This window comes from Odocoileus virginianus, chromosome 1, assembly GCF_023699985.2.
Source record: "Odocoileus virginianus isolate 20LAN1187 ecotype Illinois chromosome 1, Ovbor_1.2, whole genome shotgun sequence".
Lineage (NCBI taxonomy): Eukaryota > Metazoa > Chordata > Mammalia > Artiodactyla > Cervidae > Odocoileus > Odocoileus virginianus.
The window spans coordinates 36,026,725-36,049,060 of NC_069674.1; the positions used below are offsets into that span (position 1 = coordinate 36,026,725).

Here is a 22,336-nt window from a genome sequence, read left to right on the forward strand (position 1 = left end):
ATAGTCCTTATTTTGGAAAATATTTCACAAGAAAGTCAATGTCATATGGGCTAAACATTTCTTTCAGATGCAGGCCAATTCTACCTTTCCTGAAATATGGGCAGTTTGAATTTTCTTTAGATTTTGAAGAATTTTGTTTAATAGAAGACCTTTAAACATCTAGAGGTTTCAGAGAAAATAGTATCAAGAAAAAAATTCTGCAGCATTTCTGGTTTCATCTGGATTGGAATTTATAGATTCTTATCAACTGCTTTATGATTTTTCATAAAATGGGACAAACTACTTAAGTTTTATAAATCCTGTCATTCTAAATTAAAATTTTGTGCAACATAATCTCATGCAATAACTTTCTGCTAATAACTCTAGAGATGAACAGAAATCAAGCTTTTTAAAAAATTATCAGCAATAAGTACTTAGTGATATTTATAATAGCCTACTATTTTATGCAATATGCTAAGCAAAGGGAATATAATTAAAACTTTCAGGAAACTAACATTCAAGTCATTCAAAACAAAGTTTGAATAGTTGGTTATGAGTGCATTAGTCTACGGGAAGACAATTCTCTTTCTTTAGTAGAAGTTTTGTTTATTTTTTTCCGCTTAATTTTATTTGATTTGGTATTTCCCTGAGACACCGCTTGTCGGGGGTGGGGACAGGGCAATTGAATGTAAAGAGATTTGAGAGTAAGTTTAGGCAGAACAGTCAGGGGCTTGATTATTCATCTGGCTTGGAATTTGTCAGTTTTATAAATGAATTGAGAACTAAAGTCATTATTTGCAAACAAAAGGAGAAGCTTTCTCATTTAAACCAACTTTCTGGTCATAAGATTACAAATTCACTAGGGAATTAGGGGCTTCCCTGATGGCTCAGTGGGTGAAAAATCCACCTGCAATACAGGAGACGCAGGAGACTCTGGTTTGATCCCTAGGTGGGGAAGATCCCCTGGAGAGAGCCATGGCAACTAACTCTACTATTCTTGCCTGGAAAATCTCATGGAAAGAAGAGCCAGGGGGCTACAGTCCATACTGTGGCAAAGCGTCAGACATAACTGAGCATGCACCCATGCAATTTACCTGTGTGTTAAAGGTCTAGCAAACCTTCAAAGGAAAAAAAATCATCTAGGGGAATTAGGGTCAGAAGACAATGAGTGAAGACACCAAGTTAGGATGAATTATTCAATGACATGCAATGGAAACACCCAAGATAATATACATTCCAGTCTTGGAGGGATGAAGAAGGTCCTCATTGGAGGAGAGGAGACTTAAGTTGAATTTTCGTGAGTACATGGGATGCACACAAGAGTAAGCCATGGGAAAGAGGATTGACAAAGGAAGGAACCACACCCAGGAACTCTGGTTCAAAGACCAGCAAGCACCACATTAGGACGGATTGGGATGTGAGGCTAGAAAAGGGTCCAGAGATTAGAAGAAGGAAAACCTTCAATCTGTCATGAAGGCAATGAGATCCATTAAAGGATTTAGGTTAGGGGAAGGCCTTAAGCAGATATGCCTTTGAGTAAGATCCCTGGGGACTAGTGTGGAGAAGAGATTGAGGGAGATAGTCTAGCTATTGGCCAATATCAGTGTTCTAGAGGGAAGAAAGTGACATACAATAAACCTGTTTTTCAAGTTTAATCCAATTTTAATGTCCTTATGTTGCTCTTAGAAGCAACCTAAACATCTAGAGAACCACCTAAATAAATAAATTCAATTTGTGCCCTTCATATAAGTATTGATACATGCTGCTAATGTGTCAGCAGGGTTTTATAAAAACAAGAATTTCAAGATAAGCTGGGTGTAGTTTTAGAGATGATTTTCCCCTTGTGCAAGCTCTATGGTTGGGTTTCTTTGGTTTATCATTTAAAGTCATTAGTCATGTCAGATGTTATGCCTAATTGTATAATTTAGTATGTACATTCCCACTTAGAGGGGCACAGGTACCTCTGTGAAATATGAAACATGTTCATGGGTTTTTATAGGTGATTTTAAAATGAAGTCACCAGAATACATTCTTTTTAGTTTCTTGATACTGTAAAATATGATGCCATGAAACTAAATGGCTTCATTTCTATGGTTTAAGGCAGATTCAGGATTAAGGGTGATCATGATCTTCATAAATTCTAGGAAACATGAAAAGTGTGGAAACTCATACTTTCTGCCTCTTCTTTGAAAGGTATTAAGACCTATTTTTCTCCAGGGACAGGCAATACCTTGTGCTACTCCTTCAAACTTTTCTCAGCTCTTGCCCTCTTCCAATTATTTTTGGCAGAAAAATGTAGTTCCTCATCCTCGAGAGCAACTTCCTGGCAAAACTAAGAGTAATGCCCATCTACCTACCTTTCAGAACCAAAGAATATAAAAGAAGTTATAACACAAGGCAACACTCACCTGCCCCAGCCCTGTACCATTTTCCAGACACAACTACTTTGAACCATTTTCTCATTATTTTATTAATGCATTTTAGATGTTTTCTTTTTACTTCCTGCTCTGAGAGGAGAGTATTTAGCTCATTTATACTTCATCTCAGTTCACTTACCTCCCTTCTCCTTTCTGCTAGTCATATTCTTACACTGTATTTAGTTTCTCTATCGCAGAGCTTGCAAGTGGATGGCCTGGAGGCTAGATCTGACCATAGATGTATTTGGTTTGAATAGCAGTGAGTTCAAAAACAAACAAAAATAACCAATATGAAAAAAGTTGTAAGATGTGACATTTAAAAATTCCAAATATTTAGCCTCCTGAAAAAGTCAGAGGGGGCACATTTTAATTTCCTAGGGCTGCCTTAAGAAATCACCATGAACCAGGAAGCACAAAACTTAAATGGATAGTCACTATGCTAGAGGCTCGAAGTCTGGAAGAAGGGTGTTAGCAGGGCCATGCTCTCTCTGAAAGCTCTAAGGAAAAATCCATTCTTGCCTCTTCTGAGCATCTGGTGGTTCCCAGCAATTCCTGACATTCCTTGGTTGGTAGCTGTATCGCTCACATTTCTCTCTGTAACTTCATGTGGCCTTCTGCCTTCCATGTGTCATGTCTCTTGGGCCAAACCTCCCCTTCTTGTAAGAACATCAGCAATTTGATTTAGGGCTTACCATAATCCAGTACAACTTTATGAATTACATTTGCAAAGACACTTTTTCCAAATAAGATCTCTCTCTGAGATTCTAGGTGGACATGAAGTTTAGGGGGACGCTAACCCAATGCATGGCAAATATGGCCCCTTTCCCATAAATTAACCAAATCTAATTGATTGGCTTTATTCCTCAGATGGGGCAAGCACTGACTAGCCAGCCAAAATTCTCTGCACATCTTCCAGGTGAACACAAGCACCAAAACCCTAACCCTGTTTCTCATTTAAGTTGCTTGCTTTGCTTCTTGCTTAGTTTGCTAATCATGCTATTGGTTATCTTTATAACTTTTAAATAATATACCAAAACTCCTATTTTTCATGTTTTATAAACTTTTGTCAATATCTCATTGCTACCTTCCTGTTCTGTGATACCAGGATATTAGTTTTTTCCATATTTTCTTCTGTCTCCTCTGTTCCCTTTCTACCTCACATATTTTTGGCAGCAGCATCTTAATTATTGCTATGGGTTGAATTGTGTCCCCCCACCCCACTAAAATTCTTATGCTGAAGTCCTAATCCCTAGTACCTCAGAATGTGGCCTTATATGGAAATAGGGTGATTGCAGATATAATTAGTTAAGATGAGATCATACCAAAGTAGGGTGGGTCCCTAATCCAACATGACTGATGTTCTCAAAGGGGGGGAAATTTTGAGACAGATGTATACACAGGGAGAATGCCGCATCAAGAGACAGGCAGAGATTGGGGTGATGCAGCAAAACCAGGGAATGCCACAGATTGCTGGTAAACCTCCAGAAGCTAACGGGGAGACATGGAAAAGCTCCCTCACAACCCTCAGAATAAACCAACCCTGCTGGCACCTAGACCTTGGATTTTAGCCTTCAGAACTGTGTGACCAAAAAATTCCTGCTGAGGACTTCCCTGGTAGTTCAGGGGTTAAGACTCAGTGCTCTGAATGCAGGCGGCATGGGTTCAATCCCTGGTCCAGGAACTAAGATCCCGCATGCTGCACAGTATGGCCAATAAATAAATAAATAAAATAATAAAATTTGTTGTTTTAAGTCATCAGTTTGTGGTACTTTGTTACAGCAACCCTAACAAAGTGACTTCACTGTGGCTTAGATGGTAAAGAATCTGCCTGCCATGCAGGTGACCAGGGTTCCAGAAGATCCCCTGGAGAAGGAAACGGCAACCCACTCCAGTTTTCTTGCCTGAAAAATCCCATAGACAGAGGAGCTTGGTGGTTTACAGTCCACGGGGTTGCAAAAGAGTTGGACACGACTAGGCAACTAACACTTTCACCTTATATATGTATATTCAATGTTATAGCATTCATATTACATTCTAAAATTTGAAGTATACCTTATGTTCTATTGCCCTCAGATGTCTGCTGATTCATTCACATTTGTTTATTTTATATTTTTGGCCACATGGCACATAAGATCTTGGTTGCCCAATCAGGGATTGAACCTGCGTACCCTGCACTGGAAGTGTGGAGTCTTAACCACTGGACCATTAGGGACATGTTTATTCATATTTAAAATGAGGCAATAGACTTCTTCTTCCACTCGTGATGGGGTTACTGGTATGGAGCTTGCCATCTGCTATAAATAACTAGAAAACTGGACAAAACATGTGAAATAAATATCCAAAGCCATTTATTTTCAGCCTTTCTTTCAGAAAAGAAACCAATAAGGTATACCTTTGATTGTGGCAGCATTCTCTTTGGGGGCAACTTCTGGACAATAGTATCAGGAGAAGAAATCCATACATCACTGGGAGATCTCACTGTGTTGATGAGCCAGGAATCCAGAAATAAGGACTTGGAAGACTGAGGTGGCTGCAATTTGTGGGGTGAAACACCAAAGAGAAGGGGGATATGTAAAGAAGGAGATCTGAAACTCTGCCTAGGGATTTCCTAGATTATTTGGCAGAATAATAATCTAAACGTATGTAAAATGAAACTATACGAGGCTGGGTAAAGAACAAAAACTAGGATCTATGAGCTAAACAAATCTTAGAGCTCACACAGGGCTAAGAGACAATTGATCTCCTACTAACTAGAGTGAAGAAAACATAAAAATAAAAAACCTGTGGCATTCAATAGAGAACCAAAAGCGTTATGCCTTATTAGTTGGGTTTAAATAAGCATTATAATAAAAGTTACTTTAAATCTACCATAACAAAGCTTACAAGTAGGTCTTGATATGATCAAGCTGATCCCCAAGTAACTAAACTGCCTGACAAGCAAATTTAATACTCATTAAATGAGACAAAAATGTCCAAATATTCAAGGGACTTCCCTGGTGGTCTTGCGGCTAAGATTCTGCGCTCCAGGCAATGAGCCCTGGCTTGATATCTGGTCAGGGAACTAGATGCCCCGTGCTGCAACTAAGATCCAGTACAGCCAAATAAATAAATGTTTTTTAAAAAATCAAAATATATAGAACTATAACATTCAAAATACTCAACTTCTAGTCAAAATTACTAGACAAGAGAAGGTGAAAATACAACCTCACTAGCCAGGAGAAAAACTCAGTATGACAAAAAAGCGTGGGGGTTAAACTCATCAGGAAGATATAATTTCTCAATGTGTAGGCAATTAAAAACAGCATTTCAAAATACATGATGCAAAAGTTGGTAGAATTAAAAAAGAAATGAAAAATTCACAATTGCAGTAGATTTCACTCAGCTCTGTAACTGATAGATTAAGTAGCAGATATGTAAGCATATAGAACTATAAGAAAATTTAACTGACCTGTTGTCACTTATAGAACACTTTTTTCTTATTAAAGAACACTACCCTCAACAACAGAAGAATACATATTTTTTAAGCTGACTAGAGTAATCAGTAAAATAGGCCATATATTGAACCACAAGATCAGATTGAATAAATTTATGTATACGGAAATCATAGTGAGCATGTTATTTGACCATAATGGAGTTAAATTAGAAGCTAGTAATCAAAAGATACATATTGTTTAGTCGCTAAGTCATGTCTGACTTTTTGTGACTTCATGGACTGTAGGCCTGCCAGGCTCCTCTGTCCACGGGATTTCCCAGGCAAGAATACTAGAGTGGGTTGCTGTCTCCTTCTCCAGGGGATCTTCCCAACCCAGGGATCGAAGCCAGGTCTCCTGCTTCTCAAGTGGATTCTTTACCACTGTACCACCTGGGAAGCCCAAAAGATACATGATCAGAGCCTGATTACCTGCATTAATCTGTATATTTTTTTAAAAAAAGATATTGAATAACTGAATCAATTTGTCATACACCTGAAACTAACACAACATTGTATATCAACTATTCTTCAATTTAAAAAATTCTGTGAAGAAAAAAATAAGATCTAAAGTCAATAATCTATGCTTTGTCTTTAAGAAGCTAGTAAACAAAGAGTAAATTAAACCCAAAGTAAGCTAGAGGAAAGAACTAGTAAAGATAAAAGTAGAAGTCAATGAAATAGAAAGTGGAGAAACAAAAATGAAAACTAAAAGTTAACTCTGTAAATGATGAAGAAAAATGACAAGCTATAGCTAAACAGATAAAAAATGAAAAGAGACAGGATAAAATTTAAAATAACAGGGTTGAAAGAGGAGAGATCACAGCACACATTGAAAGATGTAAAGTAAAATTTTGAAGAACTTTATGCCAATAAATTCCACAAGTCATATGAAATGAACAAATTCTTTGAAGGACACAAAATTGTCATTAAGGCATAAATATTTCTAAATACTAGCAATGAACTGAAAGAAAATGGAATATTAAAAAAAAAAAAAAACCTCTGCACACCTTTCATGAAAATTAAATAAAAATGGGTCATGGACCTAGCTTTAAAATCCAAAGCTACAAAATTTCTAGTGGCAACAAATGAGAAAATATAGATGACCTTAGATTTGGTGATAAATGTTTATATACAACAAAAGCATGTCCCTAAAGGAAAAACTTGATAAGTTATCCTTTATAAAAAATTGAATACATCTGTTCTATGAAAGAGAATCAAAAGACCAGACTCAGACCAAAAAAAAAAATATTTACAAAATATTGTTTTTGTAAATATTTAAGCGAAATATTAAATATTTAAGTGACTAAACAAGACCAAAAGACCAGACTCAGACAGGCAAAAAATATTTACAAAATTCATAATTGAGAAAGGATTTGTATCACCAGTACACCAAGAATCTTACAGCTCAACAATAAGAAAACAATCCAATTTTTAAAAATGGGCAATGGATATAAAAAGAACACATCAAAGAAGATACACACATCAAATAAGCATATGAAAAATGCTCCATAGCATTTGTCATTAGGGAACTTCAAATTAAAACTACAATGAGGGCTTCCTTAGTGGCTCAGTAATAAAGAATCCGTCAATGCAGGAGACATGGGTTTGATCCCTGATGTGGGAAGATCCCACATGCCACGGAACAGCTAGGCCCATGTGCTAGAACTCTAGAACCCGGGAGCCATAACGCCTGAGCCCCAGTGCTGTGGAGCACCTAGAACCCTGCTATACACAAGGTGTCCCACTGCAATGTGAAGCCTGAGCACCGCAGCTGGAGAGAAAGCCCCTGCTTGTCACTACAAGAGAAAAGCCCACACAGCAATGAAGACCCAGCACAGCCAATGATAAATAGATAAATCAATAAAACAACACGTTAACGCTACATATCTATTGTCGGGTGTGTTGCTGGAGAGGATGTAGAGAATAGGAACTCTCATTTATTACTAATGGGAATGGAAAATGGTACACTGTGGCAGTTTCTTACAAAGTTAAAAATAGTCTAGACATAATCTTATCATATGATTCATCAGTTGCACTCCCAAGTATTTACCCAACTGAACTGAAATTTTATGTCTACACAGAAACCTGCACACAGATGACAGTATCATCAGCTTTGTTCATAATCACCCCAAACTGGGAACAACAAAGATATCCTTCAATAGGTGAAAGGACAACCAAACCGTGGTACATCTGTGCAGTGGAATATTTTTCAGTGATAAAAAGAAAAGAGCTATTGAGCCATGAAAAGACGCAGATCAATTTTAAATACACATTGCTAAGTCAAAGATGCCTGTCTGAAAAGACTAAGTTCTGTATAATTTCAATTATAACCTGGAAAAGTAAAACTGTAGCAATTGCCAGAGGTTTAAGGGGAGCAAGAAATGGTTGAAGAGGGTGAAGCACAGGGGATCTTTTCAGAACAGCAGCACTCTTTTGTATGATACTTCAGTGGCAGCTACATGAGCCTTGCGTGTGTGTGTGTTAGTTGCTCGGTCATGTCTGACTCTTTGAGACCCCATGGACTGTAGCCTGCCAGGCTCCTCCGTCCATGGGATTCTCCAGGAAAGAATACTGGAGGGGGTTGCCATTTCCTTCTCCAGGGGATCTTCCTGACCCAGGGATCGAACCCAGATCTCCCACATTGCAGGCAGACTCATTACAGTTTGAGCCACCGGGGAATTGAACCCAGAATCTTATTCATAGTAGCCCCAGACTGCAAACAACTGGGATGTCCAACCGCAGGTGACACGTGGTACAAGGGAGTACTGCTCAGCAAGAAAAGGAAGCAAATTACTGATACAAGCTACAACTTGATGACTCTCAAAAACATTATGCTAAGCAAGAGAAGCAAAAACCACATACCCTATGTATGATTCAATTCATCAGGAATTCTACAACATGGAAATTAATTTACAGCTAGTTGCCTGGGACTGTTGAAGGTAGAGACTGATTTCAAAGAGGTACGAGGAAACTTTTGTTTTTGCGAAAAACTTGTTTTAGTTTTATTTTGTATGGTGCTTAATAGGCGTTACACATTTGTCACTATATATATGTAATATATATACACAATATACTATTTTTTTACAATATACTATTATATAATATATATTATATGTAGTATAATATATAATATGCAAATGCATATAATATACTATATGTGTAATATATATATGTATATATATTACACACGACCACCCACCTAGGTGTGACCACCTAGCTGCCAGGGAGTGGGCAGGAGCGGTTGGTTCCCTATAGACCTTGAAATCATTACAGAATGATTCCTTCCTTCTGTAAACTTCCTATACCTAAGTCACAACCTCTCCAAAGTCCTGTAAATCCAAAGTTAATTTATCCTCAAGATTTTTACTTCTTGATGTGCATCCATTGATTGAATCCTCATTGAAAGTCAGTGTATCCATTGTCTATTACTGCATAAAAAATACCACAAAATTTAGGGGCATAAAACAACAATAAAAGGAGATGAAAATCATGGGGGGATCATCTTGGAGGCTGGCTAATGTATAGACAGTGAATAGTTACTTGCTTATTTATGTCCATCTACTTCATTTTATTCCTTAGTGAGCATTTCACCTACCACTTGTGAAGAAAATACCAGTCTTTATTAATTTGGAAATGCAGCTAAAAAGTTTATAGTATTTCAAAATTTTAATTGTACATATGTCAGTCTTGAAAAAATTAATCTACTTTAAAAAAAAAAATAAAAAGCAGTTGTAGGAAACTTGAGCTGAAAGTTCTCATATATACCCCATGCCCAGTTTCTTCTATTAACATCTTATATTAGTGCAGTATATTTGTTACAATTAATGAGCCAATATTGATACATTTTTATTAAATAAAATCCAACTAAAGTTTATATTAGGGTTTACTCTTCATGTTGTACATTCTGTGGATTTTGACAAATGTCTAATGACAGGTATCTACCTTTACAATATCATATAAAACAAATTTCGCTTCCTTAAAAATATCTTTTTGCTCCACCTATGAATCCCTCCCTTGCTCTGAACCCCTAGTCTTTTTACTATTTCTGGTTTTGCCTTTTCCAGAATGTCATATAGTTGAAATAAGTATTGTAAGCCTTTTCAAATTGACTTCTTTCACTTAGCAATATGTACCTAAGTTCTCTCCATGGTTTGTGTGTGTGTGTGTGTGTGTGAGACTTGGTAATTCAATTCTTTTTTATTGCTGGGTAATATTCCACTGTCTGTATGTACCACAGTTAATCCACTTACTTATTGAAGAGCATCTTGGTTGCTTCCAAATTTTGAGAATTATGAATAAAGCTGCATAAACATTGATGTGCAGGGTTTTATGTGGATGCATGTTTCTTTTTCACTTCTGGTTTTTCAGGTTTTACATTGGACATTATTTTTCTTAGATGGTTTATTTCTTCCATATCTAAGAAAAACCCTTCATCTTGTCTATACGACCCTGAATTCCTGTTGCATTATTGACAAACATTAATTACCACATGGTTTCCTCAAGACTCCTACAGACATTTAAAAATTTATTGAGTGATTTTCAAAGCCTTTTAGATTTCTAGGTCGATTGCTATTTTCACAGAAAGGTACAATTCTGTGCTGTAATTGAGATGGGAGCCCCATGTAACTTTTGCCTGGTGCAACTAAAAGTACTTTAAGTGCTTTCCAGTTGATGTTTTAAATGTTCATTTTGTAATTTCTTTTTCTATCCTTAACTGAACACTTCATTAAGTAAAACTTCTCGAACAACCATATCTGAATTACTGAATATTCCACTTGACTAGAGGATAAAGATTATGTTTCTCTAAAAACGTCACACTCAATTCATGTGTTTTTATTACTTACTAAGCCACTCTAGAGGCCCTAAATATACACATGGCACCAAAACAAACAGTTCTGTGTGGAAACACATATTTTGCTTTAGTTCTAGACAGCTGTAGCAGACAGCTGTACTTTCTTAGCTTCACTGTATCCAACCCTTCTTCCTGTGTGAGGGAATTCCCCACTGTCCTAGTGAGAGGCATGCCCTCATTCCCTCTCTGGATGTGTGACAGACCCTGACCTGATATTCCTCATCTTCAGCAGCCTGGGCATGGCACATGATCATTAGCCAATGATCTCTTTTCCCGAAATGTAAATCTTGATCAAGTGACACAAAGATGAAGGGGCAATTCCCAGCAGTGGGGAAATTATCTCCAAGAGAATTTGAGGTGGAATCCTAAAGAGGCAGCAACAGGGTCGTATAAAAAAAGGTGACTGTGTCCCTCTCAGTCTACTGGGCTATTCGTTGCTAAGATTTTCCAGCTTCTTGGCTACTGGAGTTACCCAGCTCTTTACCTATTTTTCAAGACTGGTATTGCAACTTCTTGTCAATTCATGAGACCTTTTTACCCTTCCAATAAATTCCTTTAAGACTGTTATAGTAGCTGTTACTTTCAACAGAAGTATTTTAATTGATGAATCAGCAAAATCAATCCATTCATTAAGGATTTCCCTGGCGGTCCAGGGGTTAAGACTTCATCTTCCAATGGCAGGGGGTGTGGGTGTGATCCCTGATCAGGAAGCTAATATCCTACATGCCTCAGGGGCCAAAAAAAAAAAAACAAAAACAAAACCAACAACATAAAAGAGAAGCAATGTTGTAACAAATTCAGTAAGGATTTAAAAATGGTCCACATCAAAAGATCTTTTTAAAAAAAATCTATTCATTAATTCTCCCACTATTCATTAAGAAACTTGTAGGTACCAAATATTGTGGGAGGCTTGATATGATGATGAATAGACATTGCTTCTATTGTACTACAATCTACAGTCTATTGAAGGATACAGGCCAGGAAAGAGAAGACTGTAGTACATGCTTGGTGAAGGACACTATTCATTGGGAACATAAAAAAGGAAAATTTAATTCAACCTTTGTGATGGTAGTGGTGGGGGGTGTCAGAGAAAAGTTCAAGTGATATTTGAATATGTAAATTTATGTTTGAAAATGTAAAAATTAGACCTAGTTGGGAGGTAGGAAGTGGGGTAAGTGTTCCACATAGTGGGACCAAGCCCGTGTGAAGACCCAGCATTGAGAGATGAACAGGACTTTCAAAGAACTGAAAAGAAGTTCCAGATGACTGAAGTGCAGAGTTTGAGCAGACATAGAAAGATAAGTGTGGAACTATAGGCGGGACTCGAATCATTCAGAGTAATGTGAACCTCTGATGGCGTTAGCACTTTTTCCTAGATGCAGTTGGGATGCAGCTGCGCGCAACTGAAGAGTTTTAAGCAGAAGTCTCAGTATATAGTAGTCTGGTGCTGTTTTCCAAAACCTGTCTATTGATTGTAGTCACTCTGTTTTGTTTTTTTTCAGAGTATATTTTCTACTTTCTTGTCTTTTCAGAGAACAGTATTTCTTCAGCCTTCAAGGACTTGCCTCTTCACAAGGTGGAGGACGTGAGGCAGCACCCGCAGGCCTAAACTGAGGTGGAGGTGCGCAGCCCTTTCTGGCTTCCCCAGAAGGATTCCTAACTATCTGACTGTGAACGGCACAACTCACGCAGTAATGTAGGTTCACACAGAGCTTGGAAAGCACATAGGCATTGAAAACACTCGCTTCAGAAGCGTCCCTGACAGGCCTCTAAGATGTTCTGAATGACTGACTTCTTACTGGCCTATCTCAGGCACGCATCGGGCACAGTTAGTGCCGTGAACAAGTTACACGTAGCCGCGGCCCTTTCTGGCACAACCATTGTTCCTTCTTTTCTTGGAAGCAGAGAGGAAAGAGCGCCCATCCTGGTGTTTTAAAGTGATATCTCGTTGTGTTTATGTGAATTTCCTTTTTTTTTTTTTTTGTTTTTTGTTTAGTCGCTAAATTATGTCCGACTCTTCGCAACCCCACGAAATGTAGCCCAGTCTTCTCTGTCCATGGGATTTCCCAGGCAAGAATACTGGTTTGGGTTGCCATTTCCTTCTCCAGGGGATCTTCCTGACCCAGGGATAGAACCCTCATCGCCTGCCTGGCAGGCAGATTCTTTACCACTGAGCCACCTGGAAAGCCCAAATTTCCTTAATGGCTAAATATTTATTGAGCATTATTTCAACTTTCTTTTGTGGCCATTTGTATGTCTTCTTTTGAGAAATATCTATTCAGATCCTTTAGCCATTTTAAAATTGGGCGATTTATCTTTCCATTATTGAGTTGCAGGGGTTTTTTATATATCCTACATACAAATCCCTTACCGTACAAATAATTTGTAAAGATATACATGCTGTCTTTTTTATTTTTTTGATGGTGCCAATTGAAGCAACACAAGCTTTTTAATTTTGATAAGTCCAATTCATCTATCTTTCCTTTTGTCACTTGTGCTTTAGATGTCTCATCTGAGGTTTTGTGTAACCCAAGGTTGCAAATATTTATTCCTATGTTTACTTCTCAGAGTTTCTTATTTTTAGCTCTTATATTGGGCCTCTGATCCATTCTGAGCTAATTTTTGTATATTGTATGAGGTTGGGGTCAGCTTCATTCTTTTGCATGTGGCTATCAAGTTATTCAAGCACCATTTTTTTTCTTCGCTATTATTTATATTCTGATAATGGGGAAAAGGGGAATGGGGAGGAGGCTGAACAGTTGTTGTTTTCATCAATCAACAATAATCTCCTTCATCATAACCATTTGTTGAAAGGACTATTCTTCTCCATCGAATTGTCTTGGCACCCTTGTTGAAAATCATCTGATCATAAATATAAGGATGAATCAATTGATCCTAATAATTTTATCAGATTCTAATAATTTCATTGCAGTACTCGGAACACAAAATAAGATTCATGTGGTCAGCTAAAAAGTTCTAGTAGAAGTTATTTCCTTTGATCTATATCACCAATAGTGTATTTTAAGGCTATAATGACCTTATTAATAAGAACTTTGAACACTACATAAATGGCTTACTTGTTTATGCTTTCTCTGTCAAGTCTTAGTTGATGTAATTAGAAATTTAAAGTATTGTTCTATAGTCATACTTCCAAATATAACTGAATATCTATCTCCTAAGGGTATATAAGTATTCTTTTGAAATGATACATTAACAAAATATTGATTCCAGTAAATTACATATCCTTTAAATCTTGACATAATTCAGTGTATTCATCTGACTCTATAACTAAGGCATAACTAATACACAATAACTAACATGTGTAGTTTTGTGTCAGGGTATGAATCCTGAGTTTTTTGACCAACCAATGCTCCAAATAGGAAAAATGGCTTCAGAACAAGCACGAAAAATAATTTCATTACTGGTATCATTTCTGATTCAGAGGTAATAGATGAGCTTGGGAGTGACACATTGCTTCAGAGTTTCACTAGTGACATTGATCTTAAGTTTTAATGCAAATTTCATGTTGTATTTTCTTTTCCTTCTTTTTAAAAAAATTTTTTGGCTTTGCCACACAGCATGCAGGATCTTAGTTCCCAACTAGGGATGAAACCTATGCCCCCTGCAGTAGAAGCAGGAGGTCTTAACCACTGGACCACAAGGGAAGTCCTATATTTTCTTTTATTCTGGTATATATTGCTTTGTGTATGTCTATGTCCCATGCTTTATTTAAGAACAAAGTGATGAATGATGTGAGGATTATAATCAGGAGTATCACTGAACTTCACCTTCCCTCCAGCCAGTTTCCCAAAACTCCCTGTCCCCATTCCCTCTGTGTTGCCAGTTCCTTTCAGAGTGAATGAGGACTTAATCCCCAAAACCCTGGTAGAGACCCCAAAGTCTCCCCCTAGCTCTTTCTTTTCCTTTATTCCACTCCTGGGAAGGCACCTCAGTTTGAAGGTATGGGAAAGCCCAGAGTGGTGACAGACATGAAGGAAAGGCTTTACTCTCACAGAAAGAGACTGAGGGGTACAGCATAGTCAAGTGAGGGTCCCCATAATCTGGGGTGCCCAAAATCTGGCCCTGGGGCCAGAGAAAAGGATGCTGGTCTCTTTAAGAAAGGAGACACAGTAGCCTCAAAATCCTCCCATTGGGAATAAGCACTGCATGATCAATTGCCTTTCTGGTGAACCACAGTTAGTTGCTGAAGCACACTTGGCCCATATGCTTCTCAAGCCTGAGCTGCTGGGTGATGTGGGTTTTAGACACTTACGTTGAGATGGATTCTGAGGCTATGTTTAAGATGAGCAGGAAAGAATGCTGTCATTAATGGTACCCACCATTGAAGTGGAATGGGAGCATGGGGCTCACATTGTAATATTTAAGTGTGTGTGCATGCTCAGTCATGTCTGACTCTGTGTGACCCCATGGACTGTAGCCCACCAGGCTCCTCTGTCCATGGAATTCTCCAGGTAAGAATACTGAAGTGGCTTGCCATTCCTTTCTCAACAGGATCATTGTGACCCAGGGATCAAACTGGGGTCTACTGCACTGCAGCCAGATTCCTTATGACCTGAGCCATCAGGGAAGCCCTTGTAATATTTAGGAATTTAGTTTATCTGCAATGAAATTGGAAAAAATAGTGGCATAATCATACTACCAGTTTTATGTCTTTATTGGTCCAGGGTTGATTTGGCAGATCCAAAAGTAGGAAGTCAAGAGATACCTGGAGAACAGGTAACTTTGGCCTTGCAGTACAAACAACGCAGGTGAAAGACTAATAGAGTTTTGCCAAGAGAATGCACTGGTCATAGCAAACACCCTCTTCCAACAACACAGGAGAAGACTACACATGGACATCACCGGACGGTCAACACCAAAATAAGATTGATTATATTCTCTGCAGCCAAAGATAGAGAAACAATACACAGTCAGCAAAAATAAGACCGGGAGCTGATGGTGACTCAGATCATGAATTTCTTATTGCCAAATTCAGACTTAAATTGAAGAAAGTAGGGAAAACCACTAGACCATTCAGTATGACCTAAATCAAATCTCTTATGATTATACAATGAAAGTGACAAACAGATTCAAGGGATTAGATATGATAGAGTGTCTGAAGAACTATGGATAGAGGTTTGTGACACTGTACTGTAGGCAGTGATCAAGACCGTCCCCAAGAGAAAGAAATGCAAAAAGGCAAAATGGTGTCTGAGGAGGCCTTAAAAATAGCTGAAAAAATAAGAGAAGCTAAAGACAAAGGAGAAAAAGAAAGATATACCTATTTGAATGCAGAGTTCCAAAGAATAGCAAGGAGAGATAAGAAAGCCTTTCAGTCACCAATGCAAAGAAATAAGGAAAGCAATAGAATGGGAAAGACCAGAGATATCTTCAAGAAAATTAGAGATACCAAGGAACATTTCATGCAAAGATGGGCACAAAAAAGGACAGAAATGGTATGGACCTAACAAAAGCAGAAGATATTAAGAAGAGGTAGCAAGAATACACAGAATGATACAAAAAACATCTTCATGATCCAGATAACCACGATGGTGTGATCACTCACCTAGAGTCAGACATCCTGGATGTGAACTCAAGTGGGCCTTAGGAAGCATCACTACGAACAAAATTAGTGGAGGTGATGGAATTCCAGTTGAGCTATTTCAAATCCTAAGAGATGATGCTGTGAAAGTGCTGCACTCAATACACCAGCAAATTTGGAAAACTCAGCAGTGGCCACAGGACTGGAAAAGGTCAGTTTTCATTCCAACCTTAAAGAAAGGCAAAGACAAAGGATCTTCAAATTACTGCACAATTGTACTCATCTCACATGCAAGCAAAATAATGCTCAAAATTCTCTAAGCCAGGCTTCAATAGTATGTGAACTGTGAACTTCCAGATGTTCAAGCTGGATTTAGAAAAGGCAGAGGATCCAGAGATCAAATTGCCAACATCTGTTGGATCATTGAAAAAGCAAGAGAGTTCCAGAAAAAACATCTACTTCTGCTTTATTGACTATGCCAAAGCCTTTCACTGTGCAGATCACAACAAACTATGGAAAATTTTTCAAGAGATGGGAATACCAGACCACCTGACCTGCTTTCTGAGAAATCTGTATGCAGGTCAAGAAGCAACTGGTAAAACTGGACATGGAACAACAGACTGGTTCCAAATCGGGAAAGGAGTATGTCAAGGCTGTATATTGTCACCCTGCTTATTTAACTTATATGCAGAGTACATCATGTGAAATGCTGGGTTGGATGAAGCACAAGCTGGAATCAAGATTGCCAGGACAAATATCAGTAACCTCAGATATGCAGATGATACCACCCTTATTGCAGAAAGTGAAGAGGAATGAGAGCCTCTTGATGGAAGTGAAAGAGGAGAGTGAAAAAGCTGGCTTAAAACTCAACATTCAGAAAACTAAGATCATGGCATCCGGTCCCATCACTTCATGGCAAATAGATGGGGAAACAACGGAAACAGTGACAGATTTTATTTTCTTGGCTCCAAAATCACTGCAGAATGTGACTGCAGCCATGAAATTAAAAGATGCTTGCTCCTTGGAAGAAAAGTTATAGGAAACCTAGACAGCGCATTAAAAAGCAGAGACATTACTTTGCTGACAGTGGTCCGTCTAGTCAAAGCTATGGTTTTTCCAGTAGTCATGTATGGATGTGAGAATTGGACCATAAAGAAAACTGAGCACTAAAGAATTGATGCTTTTCAACTGTGGTGTTGGAGAAGACTCTTGAGAGTCCCTTGGACGGCAAGGACATCAAACCAGTCAATCATAAGGAAATCAATTCTGAATATTCATTGGAAGGACCGATGCTGAAGCTGAAGTTGCAATATTGTGGCCACCTGATGCGAAGAACTAACTCATTGGAAAAGACCCTGATGCTGAGAAAATTTGAGGGTTGGAGGAGAAGGGGACAACAGAGGATGAAATGGTTGGATGGCATCACCGACTCAGTGGACATGAATTTGAGTAAGCTCTAGTAGTTGGTGATGGACAGGGAGGCCTGGCATGCTGTAGTCCATGGGGTCGCAAAGAGTTGGACACAACTGAGCAACTGAACTGAACTGAACTGACAATGTCCTCAGAGAGTCAGGTCTTGCTCCCTTTCCTTAACCCAGCCATCCTTAACATGTGCTTGTTTCTTGTAGTTGCAGGATGGTTGCCCAAGCTCCAGTATTGCATTTGAGATCCAGTTGTAAAGAAAAATAAAAGGCAAGGTCAGCTAAATTGGCCTTCCATTTTAAGAAAGCATTCTCAGAAATCTCATCCAACAACTTCCACTTAGGTTTTATTGGCCAAGACTGCATAGTATGGTCACGTCCTCCATCTGCAAGAAGTGCTGGGAGATGTAGTTTTAAGCCAGGCACTTATACAGCCATCAAAACTAGTGTTCTTTCCTTATGATCAAGGAGAACCCCTATTAGGAAGGCCTCTTAGTTTCGCCCACAAGTCCTATTTTATAAATAGGTATCCTTCAGCTTTATAGAACCAGCAAGAACTGCTCCCCTTCTACCCCCAACACACACACGTGTGCACACACACAAACACAAAAGTAGCATTGCTTTTCTGCAAAGTGTTGATAGCAACTGTGGGCCTCTGAACTGTGTAAAACATGAGGGTGGGAAGAACATATCTATCACCCAGTGTTCTACTACTGAAACCAAACTTAAAATTTTATCATAAGATTTTGTGTGTTATTTTCTTTTATTCTGGAATATATTACTATAGTTGGGATCAACATAAATCTAAGAGCACTGATATCATTATGGAACAGCTCGTTATTCTTTAGGATCCCAGATCCACATTAACTAGCAGTATACTTAGGGCAAGACACTCAATCTCTCCATGCCTTGGTTTCCTAATTTGTAAACTGCTGATAGTACTTTTTATAGGAAAGGTGATCAGATAATTTATGTCCAAACTTTAAAAATTTATATTCTGGAGTGAGTGAAGTTGCTCAGTCATGTCCAACTCTTTGAGATATCATGGACTGTAGCCTACCAGGGTCCTCCATCCATGGAATTTTCCAGACAAGAGTACTGGAGTGGGTTGTCATTTCCTTCTCCAGAGGATCTTCCTGACCCAGGGATTGAACCCTGTTCTCCCACATTGCAGGCAGACGCTTTACCATCTGGGCCACCAGGGAAGCCCCATATTGGAAGGGGGATATTATTAATAATCATGCTTGTACCAGTGGCACAAACAAGGACCACTCCAGGCAAGCTGAGGACTATGGTTATCCTATTTTTAAACGCAGGTGTGAGTGTGCATGCTCAGTTGCTTAGTTGTATGGGACTCTTTGAAACCCCAGGGACAGTAGCCTGCCATGCTTTTCTGTGCATGAAATTTTCCAGGAAAGACTACTGGAGCAGATGGCCATTTCCTACTGCATGGGATCTTTCCTGCCAAGGGATTGAACCCATGTCTCTTGCATTGGCAGGTGGATTCTTTACCACTGTGCCACTTGGTAAGCCCCTTAGAGGCAGTTGAGAGAATTAAATGAGAAAATAAATATAAAGCACATAGGACAAAGCCTGACACACAGAAAGTGTTCGGTAGATACTAGTCAATATTTGATTTTACTATTGAATTGAAAAGTTTTATTGTTTTGGCTTTGCTTTCCTTTTAACAATACTAAGCTTGATATTCTTCTTTATGATAAAGGATAGTGGGCTAAAATAAGGAGAGCTTAAGTTTTTCAGGACTAAGAAAAACCGAACTGAAAGTTAAACATCCAACCTCTCTAAATGAGGAGCAATGTTGAAAGATACTGCAGAAATTCTTAGTTATAAGGAAGATGCTGGAATTACAGTGCATGACCTGTGAACTGTTCGGACCATCAGAAGCATGAATGGAAGAACTGGAATTTTAATGGTTTTGTGTAACATTTCTCAAAGGTTTTGGTCTGAAGATCCCTTTACACTTCAAAAAAATTTTGAGCACCATAATAAAGCTTTAGTTTATATGAGTTATATCTATTGATATTAGAAATAAAAATGGAGGCAATTTAAAAATATTCATTTAGGGAATTCCCTGGCAGTACAGTGCTTAGGACTCCACACTTTGACCGTCAAGGGCCTGGACTGGATCCTTGGTCAAAGAACTAGGATCCCTCAAGCCACTCCTTGTGGCTAAAAAAATTATTTTATTCATTTAAGATAACTTCATCAAGTATTAACACAACTAACATATTTAAATGAAAGAAACTATCTTTATAAAATAAAAACTGTTAGAGGGTTCATGTTTTACCTTTCTACAGATCTCTTTTTTGACTGGTTTAGTAGGGTTGAATTTGTTGCAATACGTTATGGTAGAAAAGTATGAATAAGATACACTGTTGGAAAAGTGAGGGAGTATTTTAATAGCTTTTCTAGATAATTATGGTTATTCTTTGATACTACACCAAAACTCCACAGTAGTTTCTTAAAGGTTTATTATAAACTGAGATCTGAAATCATATCAATTAACTTTTTGTACTGTTACATTGAAGCACATCAGTCTGTTCTGCACTTTGAATGAATCTTTAACTCATGATTTTGTAAATCCATTATTCAGTTGGAAAATATTGTTTCACTGAGTTAGGCAGATATTTCAAATGTTCACACATTTCAGAAACCTAATACTTTAGAACATTCTAGAAAACATATGACACACATCCCATTAGCCATCAGAATGATGGTGTCATCACATGTCACGTTGCCTCTGGAAAACTCCACGGTAGATTTGTGAAAAAATGAGAAGAATAAGGACAAATCATGTCTTATTATGAAAATAGTTTTGACTGCATGATTCATTGAAAAAGTTGTAGTCTCAGGCCATACTTTAAGAACAGTTGATATGGTATGATATGAGCTATTAAACAAAGAAAACAAACAAAAGAAAACTTACCACCTCCTTTTCTCTCTTTTAAAAACCAGTAGACAATATGACATAACACACAAACAGTAAAAGGCTAAAATATAGCCTCAGGTGGCAATTGCAAGTCTCTTTACAATGAAGGTAAGTAGACAAGCTTATAGAAACATATGATTTGTAATTTAAAGGTCTTTTCTCATTTTTTGGGAGTTTGAACCCTGTTAATTATTAGCATTTCAAAGCATGAGAGTAGCTCTCTTTGGGGAGCTCAAAGTGCCTCACTTCTTGGTCTTCTCTCCATTCCCCCCACCCCAATACCTGCCCAAGATGGAATCTTTGCAGAAACATACAGGGTGGCAGAACAATACTAAAAATATTTTAGTACATGTTTTCTGTTTGCAACTTAGATTGTAAGCTACTCGTTTTCTATGGAAAGAGTTTTCTTTGCAAGTACAGAAGATGGTATTCTTACATGAAATTTGTTGCATGTGAGGAACTGCTAGATAAACCTGTTTTGCTCTCCTTGTTCTGTTATTCCAGGCCCTTCAAAGTAGGATGATAGCGCAGCCTGATCCTAGTTTTTGGAAAAAGCTGCTTGCTAACTAGTTTAGGCTGCAAGAAATTCATTCAGCAATACTGCCACGGAGAAACGTTTTTTAGGCGCCTTGCTCCTTACTATTCAGTTTCCCAATGCACTTATCACATCCTTCTAGCTGCATGGTAGGTCCTACTGTGTGGTCTCCTGGGAAATGAACCGATTTCAAGATTACCTACCCTTCAGCAAACACCTTTTGTACTTTCTTTTAGGAAAGTCTTATTTTATCTTAGATGAGTCCAGGCTCAGATACAGTGTTAGAGGATGTCAAATCAATTAAAATTATTTACACTAAAGCATGAATTAAGACGGATATCAAGTGCTTGAGAACCAAGAACAAACTGATGGACTGAACAAATCAACTTGAAAAAGGGTGACAACTTGAAACGTGAAAAAGGCCACAACACAGCACTCAGCTTTTCTTTGCAACCATAATAAAAGCCAGTAAGATATAACACAGGGAACTCTACTCAATACTTTGTAAACACCTATGTGGAAAAAGAATTCTTAAAAAGAATGGATATATGTATACCGGATTCACTTTGCTATACACCAGAAACTATCACAACAGTTTGAATCAATCGTATACGCCAATTAAAAAAACCCCAAAACATTAAGTCATTTAAGTTTTAATCTCATTGCCTTAAGTGCCCAGGCCATAACTGAAAGACAAGGCTGGTAATGCAGTAAGTGAGACCTGAGATCACTAAATGGTTATGTTTTGCAGACCCACAGATTTAGATAGTTAAGGTGAAATAGGGTGAAGTGACAAGATAACAATTCTCTTTTGAGCAATGCGTTTTGACTTCAAGGCCGTTGGTAATAATTCTGAGACCTTCTTGACGTTTCATTATTCCTCGTATTTGTTTTTTTAATTTCAGCACTGGAATGAAAACTCCAGACTCTGATTTACAACTGTTTTTAGATTAGGAGGGGGCCTGGAACTTGGGAGTACATGACATAGTTTAAGCTAATGCCACCTCCACCCTCTTTTGCAGGGCGCCCTCTCTTCCCTTCTCGCAGCTGTTCCAACTCCCGGGCTTGGCTGAGGGTAGACGACGGGGTGACTACCCGGCCCAAAAAGCCATTAAGGGCGTATTTCTGAGTCTTCAGATTCTCGCTCTCGCCATGACCTTTCAACAGG

The 22,336-nt window shown here is 38.2% G+C and overlaps 1 pseudogene; it reads right to left on the bottom strand.

Annotated features, from left to right (window-relative positions):
• Positions 1 to 11,425: 11,425 nt before the first annotated feature.
• Positions 11,426 to 15,047, bottom strand: LOC110132187 (small ribosomal subunit protein eS26-like; annotated as a pseudogene).
• Between the last annotated feature and the right edge of the window lie 7,289 nt (positions 15,048 to 22,336).